The sequence below is a fragment of the Chionomys nivalis genome, chromosome 16 (genome assembly GCF_950005125.1).
Source record: "Chionomys nivalis chromosome 16, mChiNiv1.1, whole genome shotgun sequence".
NCBI lineage: Eukaryota > Metazoa > Chordata > Mammalia > Rodentia > Cricetidae > Chionomys > Chionomys nivalis.
The window spans coordinates 14,411,459-14,426,447 of record NC_080101.1 but is presented as its reverse complement, the minus strand read 5'-3'; the positions used below and the strand labels follow the sequence as shown (position 1 = coordinate 14,426,447).

Sequence of the window (14,989 nt, the reverse complement as noted above, 5' to 3'; positions counted from 1 at the left end):
TTGGAGATGGTTTAGAACACCCATCATCTCCATAGGCAATCCTGATATTTTATGTTGAGGTTTCTGATCCCCAGATGTTGAGTGAGCAGCTTCTTTCCGTTCTCCTGTTCCTCTTAGTTCCCATCTTTGGGTCTCACGTTAGTACAGTGAGGGCTAGCTCTCAGTAAGTCCTTTGACCTCTTTCCTGGCAAGTCACACTGAATCACCAAACCTTAATCTAATCTCCATAAACCGTGTGATAGAGATAAAGGGGAGAGAGATGTTTTAACTTTGTAATCTCCTCTATTGCCCACCTCTTGGATTCACAAATGTTTGTTACTATTTACTTTTCTCTCCTTTTCTGCAATGATTCATAAATACACATAAATGATATTCCTCTCTCTTTCTCTCTCTTTGTTTTTTTGTTTTGTTTTGTTTTTCGAGACAGGGTTTCTCTGTAGCTTTGGAGCCTGTCCTGGAACTAGCTCTTGTAGACCAGGCTGGTCTCGAACTCACAGGGATCCGCCTGCCTCTGCCTCCCGAGTGCTGGGATTAAAGGCATGCGCCACCACTGCCCAGCTTTCTCTCTTTCTCTCTCACTCTCCCTCTCTCTCTCTCTCTTTTTTTGTTTTGTTTTGTTTTGTTTTGTTTTACGAGACAGGATTTCTCTGTGTAACAGCCCTATCTATCCTGGAACTAGCTCTTGCAAACCAGGCTGACCTCAAACTCACAGAGATTCGCCTGCCTCTGCCTCCTCCAGTGCTGGGATAAAAGGCGTGCCACCACTGCTCGGCTGGATTTTCCTCTTTTTAATTAAATTAGACTCACTCTGTTTCTTTGTTTACTTATTTGTTCATTCTGGCTGAACAAATGTTAAACTTGCACTTTGCCTCTGGGCTGTGTCCCCAGCCTCAGGGTCTTTATAAAGGTAATAATTTGTGCCTTTTTTCTGATGTAACGTCACAGTCATCTTCCAAATAGACAGATTCAGATATAGTTTAATAGTTTTTGGCAATAGTCCATAATTACTCAGTGTTGGGCTTGTTTCTCCTGGAGTTCTGCTTCATGCCTATCTACAGTGTTATACCTTACCCTTTTATCTGCAATACAGTAATATACCCTTTTATAAAGAACTACATTATATTCTTTTTTTCATACCAGTAGTGTTTATTGTTATTCATAAGTGATCAAAAGACAAACAAGGCTCATTATTATATCACTTGGTGACAAAGTGAAAGAGACAGATATGTATTTATATTAAAAATACACACACTCTCTCAAGCCACACGGTGCTATGCAGGTGAGATGTCAGGCTATACAGTTCTGATATACACAACACATTAAGAATCAAGCGTAAAAACCATACTTAAAGTTGCAAAAATAAAGTTTCCTTTTCTTCAAGCATTTTGATCTGGGCTCAAGCAAAGCAAACAATGAGCAACGATGATTTTAATAGGATTCTACACACGCTGAAACTATCAATATACAAAGGTCCACAAACAAAAATGGAGCTACAGGAATGGATAATGCTTTTCATCCAGAGTCTAAGAATCTGTTTCATCCCAGCTCTTGGACATTAAGAATCATAATTTACATTACTTGAAGAACAAGGTGAACCAGAACAAAACAACCAACTCAAAGTCATGACTGCAAACAAGGCATGGCTGCCCTCAGTCTCTCCAACGTTCCCCTAGCTCAACAGCATCATTTACCTGAAGGATCATGAGTCACAATTAAGGAGTACTCATACAAAACTATTTCCTTTATTCCTGAAAAGTGCCACATACTAGACTTTTCATTTAAAAAAATACACAGCACATAAACTAATGAAAGACAGTCTGTCTCCATCTCTTGTCGACCAGGAAAAGCCAGGGCAAGTCTTTGATTCCAATTCAAAATGGTGTCTGCTGGCCAATGCCCAAAGTCTCCAATTTGGAGCAGTGGAGCTGAGCATTTTTGGGATGTTGTGCTCATATGATGGGCCGTCAGTAATAGGTCTTAAGTGACTGCTCGGGAGGTTGAAGGCATCTGCAATTGCACATGCCATTTCGTACTTGGTCATCTGCTCATTGCCAGACCAGTGAAAGGTTCCCTTAATGAATGGAACCAGCATCCTCTTCTCTGCCAGCTGCCGGGACACACTGGCTACATCCTTCACGTGTGTGGGAAACCTCTGCTGCCAGTGGTCCAGGTTGGCTGCTTGTTGCTGTACTGTACCTTGTCGAACCTAACAGTCACAGCGCTTTCTTCCAGCTTCTCAACTTCCCCATACAGAACAGGAATTCTCAAAACAGCAGCCCCGAAATTGTTCTCCAGGACTGGCTTTTCTCCATCTAATTTTGTTGTGCCATAGAGATGATTCAAGGAATTTGGTATATCTTCTTCTGTGTAAGGGGGATTTGTGCCATCAAACACATAATCTGAGCTAATGTAGATGAGAAATGCTCCAATAGCAGCTGAAAATCACGAATGAGGTGATGAACTGCTTCAGAATCCAACAGGTTCACCTGTTCAAATTTTGGTCTTGCTCTTCGAGAGCCACAGTACCAGTTGCTGTGTTGAAATTCTTTGTCAACTGCTCTGCCAAGAAGCCCTGTGGCATCTGTAACTAGAACCTGCCCGGTAGGGATGTTTACTTCCTAAGCTCCAGGGAATGAAGTGGATAGAGAGCTCTTTCTCCGCCGCCCACCATGCCAGCTGCCTTTGCACCATCGCGACTGCAGTCACCTCCAGCACAGTACAACCGGGGGCCACAGAGCCCGCGTCCTTGGCTCTCCTCCCCCTTAGGAGCTACATTATATTCTAATGCCTTTATCTCTCCATAGGCTAATTTCAAAATGTGGCATTTATTTATTTCTGTCTCGGGTCAAAGAATCATGGCGTCTGCCTCATTGCCTTCTTCCCAGCATTCTGTTCTGTCTACTCCACCCACCTATGTTCTGACCTATCAGGCCAAGCAGTTTTCTTTATTAATTAACCAATGAAAGCAACAGATAGATAGAAGACACTCCTACACACACACACAGACATTCAGAGACACACAGAGACACAGACACACACACACACATATATATATGTATATGCTTTAACCTACCTGAAAGTATATATAACACATGTGTGCCTGGTACCCACAAGCGGTCAGAGGAGCATGTTGAATCTCCTGGAGCTGGAGTCAGGAATTGTAGTGAGCTACCATGTGGGTGCTGGGAACTAAACCCGGGTTCCCTGGAAGAGCGGCTAGTGGTCCTAACCACCGAACCATTCATCTCTCAAGCACCTTAAGAATAGACTTTTGGGGGCTGGAGAGATGGCTCAGTGGTTAAGAGCATTGCCTGCTCTTCCAAAGGTCCTGAGTTCAATTCCCAGCAACCACATGGTGGCTCACAACCATCTGTAATGGGATCTGGTCCCCTCTTCTGGCCTGCAGGCATACACACAGACAGAATATTGTATGCATAATAAATAAATATTTAAAAAAAAAAGAATAGACTTTTGATATAACGCTTGGGTAGAGTGACAATGTTGTAGTCAACCACTTCGACCTTAAGAAATAACACTTTCCTAAGGTTAACCCTTTGAGGTTGCTGCACTGCCTTCCAAAAAATGTCATGGCAATCTGTATCTCCCTGGCCCGTCTGGGAGTTCCTGTCAAAACTAAAGCACACACCAGGCTCAGTGGTGGTGTTTCACCTTCTGTCAGTCAGCAGGGAAACCAGCTTTCGCCTTGGATCATTCAACCAATCGTTATGTTTCCTCTCCTGCCTGCCAGGCTTTCAGCTACCAAAGCTCAAAGTGGAAGACTCGGAACCCGCAGGAAGGCTGCGTGAACTAGACCTCGGGTCAGCTGTGCAGGTTTATCAGATTCCTAGCAAGAGCACTCTGTTGACCTCCGAACCTTTCAAAAGTGAGAATGTGGGCGTGATGGAAAGAGTGTGTGGCAGTTGGCTAGGGCTGCCACAACAAAACCCATGGGTTAGAGGATTTCAGAAGCAAAAGTTTCATTTCACGAATGCGGGTGGACTGGCAAGATCCTGGGGAAATGGCTTAGTGGGAAAAGTGCTTGCGGTGGAGACTGGGGGACCTGAGTTTGATTTTGAAAATCTATATTAAAAACAATTTTAAAGGCCAGGCATAGTGGTAGTGGTACACACCTTTAATCCCAGCACTCAGGAGGTAGAGGCAGGTGGATCTCACTGCCGACAGTAGAGGAAAATACAAGGTATCTATCTGGATCACTGAGCCTTTGGTCAACTCTGGGATTCCTACTTTGGACTCCTTGTTCAGTGGGAAATGGGTGCATGTTTTTTAAGTCACTGTGGGTTTGGTTTCTGAACTCTAGAATGCAGACTTGACCTGGAAAAGAACCAGGCTAAGCCGTTGTCTTTGTTACTCTTCTATTGCTATGAGGAGACACCATGACCAAGGGAACTTAAAAAAAACAGCATTATATTGGGGATTTGCTCACTGTTTCAGAGAGTCAGTATATGACCACCGTACAAGGAGTGTGGCAGGCAGGCAGGCAGAGCGCTGGAGCCGTAGCTTAGAGCTTACATCCTGATCTTCAGGGAGCAAGCAGAGAGAGACTGGACATGGGCTTTTGAAACTTCAACGCTCACTTCCAGTAACAAAGCTCCTTCAGCAAGGCCATACCTCCTAATCCTTCACAGTGCCAACAACTGGGAACCAAGCATTCAAACTTAGGTGCCACAAAGGCCAGTCTCACCCAAACCATCACACCTGTACACTGTTTCCTGGTGAGCACCCATGCCCACCTTTCCTCCGTATGAGGGGAGGGCTTGACAACTCATCAAGAAGGCACCTTTGCCCTGGGGGCTGAGAGTGACTAAAGCTTCCCTGACACATGTGCAGAGACCACAAGGGAGACACCCACAGACCTGCAGTGCCTGCTCAGCTGTTGAAGATCAAGAACCAAGTGTATCATGGAATGTATAGTACTGGACAGCAGCAAGACCCTCAATTCTGTTTTCTTCTTTCTTCCGTGTGTGTGTGTGTGTGTGTGTGTGTTTGTGTGTGTGTGTGTGATGTTTTAAAAAAGCATACCTTGAAGCTAGTGAGCTAAATCAAATGAAATGTCTCAAGTGGCATTTGTCGCTAACCCTGATAGCCTGAGTTTGACCCCCACAACTTACAGGGTATGAAGAGAAAACTGATGCCTTCAACTTGTCCTCTGTCTATATATTGTGACATGCCTGTACCCACCCCACGCAATAAATAAGTCAATAAATGTAATTATAAAAGTTTTTAAGGGAAGCTATCAAGCTCAATGCATTTGAGTATTTGTCAGGGCTTCCGAAGATTAAGATGAGAAAAACACCGCATGGCTGGTGGTGTAATTTTAAAAAAGTAGCACGCGAGACAAAGACGCCGTGTAACAGAATTCACGTGGAGGGGTTTTTATTAGAGGAAAGGGAACGTAAAAAGAGAGACGGGGGAACCTAGCGAATGCGCACAGAGGGGCACTCTTAATGACTGCAGCTGACTGTCCTGTTAAGACCCCAAGGGTAGGCCAGTACAGATGCCTGAATACTAATAGTTGGGGTATTGAAAGAGCTAATAAAACAGCCCGTATGAAAAATCTTTGCCAAACAAAAATCTCAGGAGCAAAATGCCCATAACACAAGGTGTCTCAGATATTCACTAGACTGGAACTAATGGAACATAGGGATGAGATGTAGCCAGGGATGTACCCTCAGTGGTGGAGTACTGAACTCGGGCGCATGAGAACCTGGGTAATTTCCAAGCATAGAAAGAAAGGCGTGGCCATGGACTGTGCCAGGTCAAATAAGATATCTTTGGTAATAACTTTGACTTAGCAAGTCTGGATAACGGTAATCAGTAAAGTCATGGTGATTTTGCAAAATCGCAGTAAATAATCTAGAGTTAGAATATGGGGCAAAGGAGAAAGTTTCCTTTGCTTTGCTCTATGAAAAAGCCTTTTCACTTCAGTCATACATATGCACGTAGGTTTTTCACTGAGCTCTAATCTAGTGACCCAAGGGAGCAAGACACTTAAAACGATATAGTTATGTAATTAATAATAGAATGTTTCTCACCAAAAAAGACTAATAATACAATGTGTAGAGCCCACATGGTAAGAATTATTATTGATGTGGTAGGAAAATTCCTTGTGAATATTTTTCTGTGGCAACATATTTAGAAACTTGACAAGTGCATCCCCCTTGCTTCCTTACAACCTCCATATTTTGTTAGTCTGGTGAGAAGCTGTGAAACCATTGTGTAACCAATTCACGGGGCTAGAGAGATGACTCAGCAGTTCAGAGCTTGTGCTGCTCTTTCAGAGAACCAAAGTTTGGTTCCCAGTGTCCACCGTCAGATAGCTCACAGCCCACTGTAATCCAGCTCCAGGGGATCCCTGACCCTCTTCTGGCCTCCTTGGGCATGTGTACTCATGTGTGCACACACACACATGCGCGCACAATTGAACCTTTAAAAATCCAGTTTGTGAGATTGTTGTCATAACTGCAGGGAACTAGTGCATGAGGGGAAGCACATCTGGAGAGAGAATGCTCACTGCCCCTCGCTGCACGTAGAGAGTCAGATGGTGTCGCATCAGCTGTGAATCTTGCACAAGAGTAGCCCATGGGGCATAGCATTTCTAGTCCTCTTTACTGTTATCGTCCTCAGAGCCTGGGGGAAACCAAGAGGCAAATTAACATAGACCAGAGACAAGGTAGCTGGTCAGTGGCTCGGTTCCTTCTGGGGCTGACACCACCCCTGTGCATTCTCCTTCTCAACAAAGGGTGAAGCAGACTCCTCTCGTGGGAAGGAGTACCCTGAAGAGGGGGTCACACTTGTGGAATTTCTGGAAGTTACTGCGAGCAGTGTTTTTTCTAGAGCGAGAGTTTGCTGAGTGTTGGAAGGCTGTCTCTCCTGGTTTCCCCTCCTAGCTTCTTTTCCCACCACCCTACCCCCCCCCCCCCAGCACTTCTCTGATTCTGCAACAAAGATTCTTTCTGTCCCACTTGGGCTGAGGCCCAAAAAGGCCAAGGGAACCTGAAACACCTTTATCAATAAGGGAGAGTGTACCAAGTGAAGTGTGTGAAAAAATTGTGGTCCAGAGAAAAGAAAAGGAATGGGGTCCTGTCAGAAGGACCCAGCTACCTCCTAGGAGCTTCCGTTGACTGAATATAAATCAGTGTGAATATCAAGTCAAATAATTAACAGGCACATAACCCAACAATAAGAATGTTCATCCATAAATTACAATTTCATAAATCCAGAGGTAAGGAAACGATCTCCCCAAAACATCGAATGTCAGTCACTAACAGTAGCCAACTGGGTGGAATTGAAATGGCACAATTTTGCAACTCTTATACTAATAGTTGACTCAGGCAAGAGCCGTGCAGGCTGGAACATGTAGGTGAAAGTTTGGTGAGGCGCAGTGCGTTTGTACAGTACATATTGACTTATTGTCACAGAGTATTTATTAAGGGACAAAGGTAGCTTCACAATGCGGAAGTCTTGGCAGAGGAGAGAGGTTCAAGTTCAGCTGGTGATATGAAACAGCCATTACCTTGCATTTATCTGATAGACTATCTTAAGAGGGTACATGGTCCAACCATTCACCGTATCCTGACAGAAATCACAGCCTAGGTTGGAACTTGAGGAGAAAGCAGACAAAGTCATGTTGAGAAACCTAGAAAATAACCAATGTGTGTTTTCGTCTTTCAAAGAGTCATGGGAAACAGACTTAGGAACTCTTCTAAAACAAGAAGGCAAAAGACACCTGACGACAGTGGATCTGAATTACCGTGGGTGGCAGCATGGGACAGCTACAACAGACGTGACCAACCTAGCTGTGGGATCCGAATAAGGGCTGTAGATCAGGACAGCTGCTGAGAAATAGATGGCCTCGGAGCCAAACTAGGTGTTCTCAACAGAAAGAATGAGTGTGTGAGATGAAAGGAAGCAGAAATCCACCTCTGGCCTCTGAGGGTCAACAATTCAACTAACAGGGCTGGAGAGACAGCTTAGCAGTTAAGAGTAGGTGCTGCTCTCCCCAAGGGCCTGAGTGTAGGGTCTCAGCACCTACATGCTGGCTCACAACCACTTGTAACTCCAACTCCAGGGAATCAGATGCCCTCTTCTTGCTCTGCAGGCACCTGCACACATGTGGCACACACATGCAGGCAGGCACACACACATGCACGCGCACATACACACACACACCTAAGAAAAACAAAAACAGAAAATGGAAAGATGGTGCAGCAACTCAAAGTGCTTGCTGCTCTTCCAGAGGACTGAGACTTGGCTCCTAGCACCCAGAGGACCGAGGCTTGGCTCCTAGCACCCAGAGGACCGAGGCTTGGTTCCTGGCACCCCAGAGCCCAAGTCAGGCGCTCACAACTGCCTATAATTCCAGCTCCAGGTGACCCAACACTGTCTTCTGGCCTCCATGGGCACTCCTATACAGCACATTCACATACAAGCACACAAATACAATTAAACAAACAAAAGATGTACTTATTAATGCTTAATTTTCATTTCTCCAAACTTTGTGTGCAAGATCTGTTGACACATACTATAAAGCCATACAAATACAGAATATATGAGTTTACCTATATACATAAATCACTGGCTTTCTAATATGATCATTATGTTTAATTTTTTTGAGACAAGCTCTCTCTATACAGCCCAGGCTGTCCTGGAACATACTATGTAGACTAGGCTGGCCTCAGACTCATAGAGATCAGCCTGCCTCTGCCACCTGCATACTGGGATTAAAGGGATGTACCACCATGCCTGTCATTATATGTAATTTTAAAGTAGAATAATTTGTATGTTACATAATATTTACTTTATGCTTATTTGTACATATAATTTATATAACATGTGGTTTTAAACACTTTAATAAATACATGCAAAATAATGGGTTTCATTGTAATATTTTAAGGTATGCATATAACATAATTTGATCAATATATATGTGCTTTGGCCATTTTTCATCCTCTGTTCTTCCTTAGATGCCCATCAGTGACTGAATAAAGACAATATTATGTAACACTTTATATATTAAAAGAAACTATACTATAGCTGATACATTACACGTAAAATAAATATGTATTAGAACAATTGTAATACTATTCTGTCAAAAAAAAGAATGAAATTGTTCTTTTACAGCAAGTTGGCTTAGAGCTAAAGGCCATCGTGTTAACTGAAATATGATAGATTCAGAAAGACCATGTGCTTTCTCTCACAGATGGGATTTAGCAAACAAAGTATGGAAGAACTTGGGCTATATGTACGTGATAGACATTGTCATTCCCAGGCTCTCGCCATATCTAACTTCCCTTTCAGCTTTCATTGCCACTCCATGCTTGCTGAGGCTGATTCTGTGGTCAAGAACTTAGAACGGTTAACAATGAAGTCTCAGAGAAACGCGACTTCTGGCAATGCCCTGGTAAGCCCTGAAACGGAACGGAAAGAAAAGAGGACCGGTTGGAGAGACGATCCACTTTTCTAGGGGCGGAGAGCAGTACTACATCTGAACCCACATCAGGGGATGCCGCTTGCCCTCCGGCGTCATCTTCTGGGCCGTCACTGATGGCAAACCTCACCATGCGCTAGAGCCTCTGCATCCTCCCACCTGTACTAGCCACAGGACAATCTCATCAGTCCCGTGCCACACACGCCCTTTCGTGTTGGCCCCCACCCAGGTTCTGCTTGTAAAGGGTACAAGTGGGATTTCCTGATAGTGAACTACACACTCCTCTAAAAGCTTTGGCTAGGAAGGTGAATCAGTGTTAGACAACATTCTTGGATCTGTCTGGAAGACTATAAAGAAGAAACGATGTTGAGTGAGTCTCCCTAGCAGAGACTGGGCCTTGCGGCAGGCTTACTCCAGCAAGTCTGAACTGCAAGGTTGGTACATGCTAACTCCCCTCACCTACCAGGCTTTGGAGAAAGCTTCTTGCCAGAAAAGCAGCAGCTGTGGGTGGATCGGCCTCGCTGGCATCATAAAGCTACTTTGTTACAGTTTATGAGGTGTTTTCCTTTCTGTCTATATCAGTATTATAAGAGTGGGTAAAGTGCATAGTTTGCTTTAGTTTAGATGTAATTAGTCCCAGGCGGATGACTTCAGCTTCTATGGTTTCCTTTCCCCTGTCAGTCATCCTCTGACATAGCCCTAAACATGAACGGAGCTGCTTCCACCTTCTCCACAGCTTCCCATGGGCAGCTGAGGACTTTTTGGAGCAAATCGCCCAGCTAGGCTGACGGGTGTTTCTCTCATCGTAACAACACAGCGGCACACCCAGTAACGTGGAGAATTCCTCAGCGTGCTTTTTCACGCCAGGCTGCCCTGACTTTATCCTTTTCCTTGTGCTGTCAGGCCTGTCAGGCCTCCCGACCCGTGGTTGATCTGGTCTTGTGCCTCATGAGTGCACCAGAGCCCTTGGTCTGAGGTCTCATCTTTTAATGACTGGGGTCACAAGCTTCTCTGCATCTGTGGGTTCATCTTTCTGCCAGAGATAAGAGTGGACTCAGCTCTCCGGGAAGGACTGTGTCTTAACCTTCACGTTTCCTCCAACTCACCCGCCTACTCTAGTTATTCCTCCTCTCTCGCTTAAACAAATCCTGTTGGCATTAACCAGAAGTTTTCATCGTTTGGAAAGTAAAACACAAAAACTGCCTATATACAGAAGCTCCCCAAGTTTAAATTGTCCTACACTCTCTTCCAAGCTCCATGAGTTCATGCACTCAAGGGTCTTCCTGACCTTTTTGCCTTGACATCCTCTTAACTGAGTTTCTGATTTCAGCCTCAGGCAGATGCATTCTCTCTTGCTTTCTTGCTGGAAAGAATCCCAGTACAGTCTGCAATTAGCAATGGGCCTGACCAAGCTCCCTTACTGTTCAAAGCTACCTCATCGCAATTCTGCTCAGAGATAGAAGTTATTAGATAGGGATTGTAGGGAAATTTTATTAAAGTGAGCTTTTTTTTTCCTTCTTGGGGCCTACAGAGAGGTACAGCAGCCAGTTGTGATTATGAAGCCCACAGGCTACAAGAAAGCAGAAGAAGAAGGACCCTAGGATGTTGTTTTTTAACGAAATCTCAATTCAATTCTTGGAGGTAGATGCTGGGGTGAAAACCTGCTAGCTCAGGGAGGCAGAGAAAGCACCCAGATGACCTTCCTCCTCTGCTGACATCCCAGAGAAAAAGAGCTTTCTCCTCCATTTCAAACAAAACTTCACTCAAATTCCTTCCCTTCTTCCTATGTGTCTCCCTATCGGTCCTCCTGAACCCCTCTTATTCTCTATGGTTACTTCCTGCCAACCGGTTGCTTGCTCTGCCTCTTGACCTATGGAATGTTGTTTTCATTTAGTCCTGTTTATAATAAGCAAAAAGTTCTTGGATTAAAGGTGAGTGCTAGACCTGAGTCACACAACTAGAAACAGGTTTATCCAGTAAATAATGCTATCTCAGGGGTCACAAACAAACTGCAACACGGGGACACAGGTAGCATCATGAGACCTTGATGTCAGTTCTGAAAGGTTGCATCAGATCGATGTACCTCTTGCTTGTTTGAGCCACTGTGAATATTCGATGTTTTGCTACATACCTTAAATTTATCTCTCTCTTGTCTTTCTGAGTCTTGGAAACTGAGGGCTGATCTTCCTCAAATGCAGTTTGTGATTTTTCCCTCTCAACAACCCTCTTGTAGCCAGCCCATCACCAGTCTCCTCCGACTACTCCTTAAGGCAGTATTTGTATTCCTTGGTGCCACTGTGCGGTCCCAGGCACCATCATTTTCTCAAAGAACTTGCCCTGGTCCTTTTGCATCCACCTCTGCCAATCATCTTTTCTCCATCCCAAAAGGGACTTGTAAAATGAAAACTAAGTCTAGCAACGCCTTTCCTTGATGTACTTAGTGCCACCCACATTCCCTCCCCCATCCTGCTTCTTTGTCTAGCACTTAGGATACATCATCATTGTGAAGGGTTTTCAAGGCACCCAGCTGATTTCAGTTATGACGTCACTCCTCCACTCAGCCTTCACTCATGCTGTGATGGTTTTCTAACCATCATTAGACAATGAAGTCTTCGAAGCCCCAGAGTCTTGAGCACATTCTTTGTCCTGCCTAGAATAGTCTTTCTCTTTGTCTGTTCGGTTCAACTTTATCTTTTGGGTTTTATCTTAAATGTCCATTTGGAGTCCTTCCCACGCTTCCTTACTTGTCTCCAAACCTTTCTACACTTTGCAATTGTTGATCTATTTCCTTACTTGTTAGCTCTCTATGTACCCATCATCTATGAATGCCCGTCTTGTTCACCGCTGTCTACGCAGGGCCTGACACACGGAAGATCTATGTTTAGAGTTCATTGGACATATTTAGCTCTTACAGTTCATGAGCAGACTTGCTGAAGTTTAACTGAATTTAGATCCTCTTGACAAGGACACAGGAAGAATTAGTTTGGATTCTGCATGTAGCTAAGGGGCTCTATACAAGAATTTGTAAGAGTTGTACCTTAAAATGGAGCCCTTCCCACCTCTAAAAGGTTGGGTCACACTTTCTGTAAGAAAAGAAAGAGTCGTTTTGTCAAGGAGAGGCCCCCCTAAGACCTACCATGTGGAGTCAGAGACTGGGTTTCTTTAGGAAATGTGTATTTGCAGATCCAAGGCATCAAAGAAGGAAGTGAACTACTCCAAGAGGAAAAGAGAATCTGGAGTTCCCTGTTTTACATTCAAATGGGGGCACTGAGGTGACTCTGTTTGTAAAGGTGCTAGCTGCCAAGCCTGGCTACCTGAGATGGACTTTTGGGACCCACATGCTGGAGGGAGAGAACTGACTCCTGCAGGTTGTCCTCTGACCACCACACACATAAAATAAATAATTGTAATTTTTTTTGTATCTTTGTTGTTGTTTTGATTTTTTGAGACAAGGATTCTCTGTGTAGAGCCCTGGCTGTCCTGGAACTCATTCTGTAGACCAGGCTGGCCTGGAACTCATTGAGATCTTCCTGCCTCTGCCTCCCAAGTGCTGGAATTAAAGGCATGTGTTGCCACTGTCCAGTCAAGTGTAGTGAGCTTTAAAGAGAGGAGAATATATTCTTATGTTACATAATAGAACCCCTCACATGAGTCCTCAACAATCAGCGAGATCGTTTAAAAACTTTCTAAATGTTGGGATGATTCAGTTGTCTGTGGAAACTGGGGAAGGGGTTAAATAAGTCATCAAAGTTATCTTGGGACAGATCAGAGCCCCACAGATTAAAAACAGCTAGTGGAATATATTGCCTGGTATAGTGTCACACACATTAATCCCAGCACTTGGGAGACAGAGGCAGGGGGATCTCTGAGTTTGAGGCCATCCTGGTTTACAGAGTTCCAGGACAATCAGGACAGCACATAGAAACCCTGTCTTCCAAAGAGAAAGGGGTAGTATTTAAGTCAGGGCCATGAAAAAGACTACAGTCCATTACAAACAAGAAGGTAATTAGTCCTTCCGCCATTCGTGCCTACTCTTAACTGTGGAAGACCAGCCCTTCCTATCACGTTGCTCAGCTCAAAGGACAGCTGGGACCCAGGTGGACTGCACACAGTGTGGCTTTGAGGTGTGTAGACAGACAAGATGACGGGAACTGAAGGTGGGTGTTGAATCTCACTCAGCATCTCCAGGAATGCCCACCATGGTCTCTAAACCCGCAGCAGAATAAATCTAAATGCAGGAAGTAACTCTGGCGAGCCACTCGCCCAAAGTGGAGGGACGTAGCAGAAACAGACAGGGTGTAAGACTCTAGAATAACTCCGAGGCCATTTCTGAGCCCTCTCAGCCTTAGTGCTTTCCCCCCCTTCCCTGGGAACCAGGAACCTGATAATCACCCACGCATGCACTGGGCTTTGAGTACCTTCCCAGGAACTCTCTAACCCCTTTGTAGTTTTTCTTCAATAGACCCAGGAACTGGAGCAAAACAACTTGCAGATGACCAGCAGATGTTTCTCCTTGCTCAACCAACCCAGCAACCACCATGGCAACAGACAATCATAGTTAGCTGATCATTAAACGAGCTAGTCACGATAGTTGACAAACGGCTTCCGTACTCCCCCTTTGATTCTGCGGTCTTTCTCTTTAAAACTAGCCTGTAACAGCCGTTCAGGGTCCTTAGCTTCTGGAATGCTGAGTGACCCTGTCGCGACAGAATTAAAATCCTCTTGCTTTTACATCAACTGCGGTGTCAGAGTGGTCTCTTGGGGAGACTCCTCCTTTGTAATTGGACTTTAGGGTCCAACAAGGGTTGTGGAACTAGAACTGTGGACCAGTGGAAGGCTTGAGTCAGAGATTTCAGGCAGGAGGTAGGGATCTGGGAGGTCCTTCTTCTAGAAACATTGCTGAATATATATGTGTATATATATATATATATATATATATATTTCAAAGCAGGGAAACACAAGGAAGGTATCTCATAACTGAGTTTTTAACTTCATTTTGTTTGATTGTTTTAAGGTTTGTTTCCAGAAAAAGCAGCAGCAGCAGCAGATGAGAGGAAGAGGACACGGGCCTCATACACAGAACAAGACATCTTGGGCTCCAGATCACCAGGTATCAAACTAGCAATCTACAGGAGAGCCTTGGAAAGAATGAACCTGAGCTACAGTACATGCTCCACCTGTTGGTAGCCTGGAATGAGAACAAGGATTGTATGGGCAGGGCCGTGTGGAGTGGAAGCCAGAGCACTGACTCCTGTACCAAGTTTTGGCAGGGTGTTCAAGAACTATAGAAAAGCCTTGATCTGAACTTGGATCCCCCTTCCCCCAGAAATGACTGAACCCCATGAAGTCATCATCTTCTGTCCCCAGCTCCATCGTTGTGATCCCAGAATATTCAGAAAGCTGGAAGACTATACAACCGGAGTCTCAATTACCTCACACTCCTTTTTTGATATTTCCCAGCTTTAGTTTTCTCTTGCAGTTCGGAGAGAACGTGGCATCTGTCTGCTCAGCTTCGAGCCAGATGGCTTCCCTATTTTGAGA

At 44.6% G+C, this 14,989-nt stretch overlaps 1 pseudogene; it reads right to left on the bottom strand.

Annotated features, from left to right (window-relative positions):
- Positions 1-1,802: 1,802 nt before the first annotated feature.
- LOC130888254 (methionine adenosyltransferase 2 subunit beta-like) lies at positions 1,803-2,691 on the bottom strand (annotated as a pseudogene).
- Positions 2,692-14,989: the final 12,298 nt, after the last annotated feature.